The sequence below is a fragment of the Monodon monoceros genome, unplaced genomic scaffold (genome assembly GCF_005190385.1).
Source record: "Monodon monoceros isolate NGI ecotype Baffin Bay Population unplaced genomic scaffold, NGI_Narwhal_1 Super_Scaffold_11, whole genome shotgun sequence".
In the NCBI taxonomy this organism is placed as follows: Eukaryota; Metazoa; Chordata; class Mammalia; order Artiodactyla; family Monodontidae; genus Monodon; species Monodon monoceros.
In genome coordinates this window covers 50,264,400-50,267,268 of record NW_021703767.1, presented here as the reverse complement: position 1 = coordinate 50,267,268, position 2,869 = coordinate 50,264,400, and the positions used below count along the sequence as shown (strand labels likewise).

Sequence of the window (2,869 nt, the reverse complement as noted above, 5' to 3'; positions counted from 1 at the left end):
AAAAAAAACCCCACATAGAAACAGAGTGGATTGTTGGTTCCCAGGGATGGAGGGAAGTGTGCAAGGTTGGGGAAATAGGTGAAAGTTGTCAAAGGGTACATCTTCCAATTATAAGATGAATAACTTCTGAGGATCTAATGTAAAGCATGATGAGTAGTTTTAACAATATTGTACTGTATACTTAAAAGTTGCCAAGAGAGTAAATCTTAAAATTTCTCACCACCAAAAAAAAAAAAATGTAGTTCTATGAAGTGATGGATGTGATGGATATGTTAACTAACTTTTGTGGTAATCATGTCTATGTAATAATTTCCTAATCATTATCTATGTATATCAAATCATCATATTGTACATCTTCATCTCATGCAGTGTTATATATAAATTATATCTCAGTAAAGCTGGGAAAGAAAAGATCTTTAAAGAGAAGAAAAATAATATAGGTCAGAAATTCAGATCTATATAAAGGAAGGAAGAGTATTGAAAAAGTAGTCAGTGAAGGTAAAGTAAAATCTGCTATTTTTCTTATTCTTGATTTAACAACCAACAGTTTGTTCAAAATAATAATACCAACAATTTATAGATTATGTATGCTTATGTATATATCTTATGTATTTATATATGTTTGTGCATGCTTACAGATAAGTGAAATGAATGACAGCAATTTAAAAAGCACAAAAGGGATGAATTAGAATTATTTTGTTATTAGAAGCTATACTACCTACGAAGTGATGCAGTGTTATTTGGAAGTGGATCTGGATGACCTGTGTATGTATATTGCAAACTCCAGGGCAACCACTTAAAAAAAAAGAAAAAAAAACAAAAGTATAACAAATAAAAGCTAAGACAGAAAATGGAATCATATAAAATTCTTAACTAAAACCACAAAAGGCAGAAAAAGCATGGAAAACAAAAATAGAAAAAAAGAACAAAGGCAACAAATAGAAAACAGTAAGGAATGCAGTAAATATTAATCAAACTATGTCAATAATCACTTTGTAGTCAATAGGCTAAATATGCCAATTAAACAGACTGTCAGAGTGGAGCAAAAAAGCAAGACTCAATTGTATGTTGCCTACAAGAAACTAACTTTAAATACAGACACAGATAGATTAAAAGTAAGTGAATGGAGGAAAACATACCATATAACACTAATCAAAAGCAAGCAGGAGTCGCTATACTAATTTCAGTCTAAGCAGACTTCAAAGCAAGAAAATTTATCAGGGTTAAAGAAGAGCATAACATGATGATAAAGGAGTCAATTCTCCAAGAAGACATAACAATTCTTAACATGTATGTGCCAGGCAACAGAGCATCAAACTCAGTAAGGCAAACACTAATAGAACTGAAAGGAGAAACACATGAATTCATTATCATAGTTGGAAACTTCAACACTTTTTACAGAAATGAACAGATGCAGCAGGCAAAAAATCAGTAAGGACATAGGAACTCAACAACACCATCAATCAACTGAATATTATGGACATCTACAGACTACTTTTTCCAACAACAATAGAATACATATTCTTTTCAAGTTCACGTAGAACATTTACCAAGATAGACTACATTCTGGGCCATAAAGCATACCTTAACAAACTTAAAGAATAGAAATCTTACAATGTCTGCTCTCAGACCACAATGGAATTAAACTAGAAATCAGTAACAGAAAAATAAGTGAAATATCCCCAAATACATGAAGATTTAACAATACACTTCTAAGTAACATATGGATCAAAGAAGAAATCTCAAGTGAAACTAAAAACTATTTTGAACAAAATAAAAATGAAAACACAACTTGCCAAAGTTTGTGTGACGCAGTGAAAGCAGTACTTAGAGGGAAATTTATAGCATTTGATGCATATATTAGAAAAGAAGAAAGATCTAAATTTTCACCTCAGAAAACTGGAAAAATAGCAAATCAAATCCATATAAGCAGAAGAAAAAAAAAATGACACAAACAGATCTCAGAAGAACTGGGTTTTGAGACTCTCTAGTGCTTGGTGACCTGGCTATCCCCACCTGCTGTGTCCTAATGTAGTCCCTGGAGCCCGTTGGAGAATCCCTGCTGCCTGAATAGGAGTCAGAGATACCTTGAGGCTGCAGTTATTGCCACGTTCAAGAATAAAGATAAAGAAGGTAAAAACTGATGCAGGGGTAAGAATGAGAATGAATCTGAAAAAAGAGAGCTGGTGTTCAAAGAGGATGAACAAGAATATATGCTCAAATAATAAAAATGTTGAGAAATGGATGATTAGAAGTGATGTATTTTGATGGCATAAAGAGGTTATGTCACTTCAGAGGGGAAATGGAGCAAAAAATTTGCATAAATACCTCAGACATCATATTGGTTGGTCTACAAGATGACCAAGATAACAAAGCTGATATAATTTTAAAATACAATGCAGATGAAGCTAGAAGGCACATGATGAGCATCCTGATCATATTAAATTCTATAAAACCAATTCATTTGATCTTGAAGATATACACATAATCCATTTGATGACATTTGAGATGATAAAGAAAATATTGATAATATCGAAACTGAGCTAACATTTTATGTTCCAATTTTTCTGAGGATTGTTTTACAATTTGGATTTTTGGCTATGATCCTGTTAAAGAAGATCAAAATTTTATTAGCCTGAGAGAAACTTGTTAAAGCAGTTTCCAAGCCATTTGTATCTCTTTAAAAGCTGGTAATCCTGAATATATTAAGTAAAATGTTAAACCCACTTTGTTCTTTTGCTGCAGTTGAGCTTATAAGTAAAAGACTCCATTTTCTATTTAAAAGGAGAGAAAAAAATGCCTTTTTGACTTTGACAACTTCCAGTAAGTAAATGGATGTTTTGAATAAGCCATTTGCCTTACACTCATT

The 2,869-nt window shown here is 32.1% G+C and overlaps 1 pseudogene; it reads left to right on the top strand.

The window, feature by feature from the left end:
- Positions 1-1,240: 1,240 nt before the first annotated feature.
- LOC114890263 lies at positions 1,241-2,639 on the top strand (annotated as a pseudogene).
- The last annotated feature ends 230 nt before the right edge of the window (positions 2,640-2,869 follow it).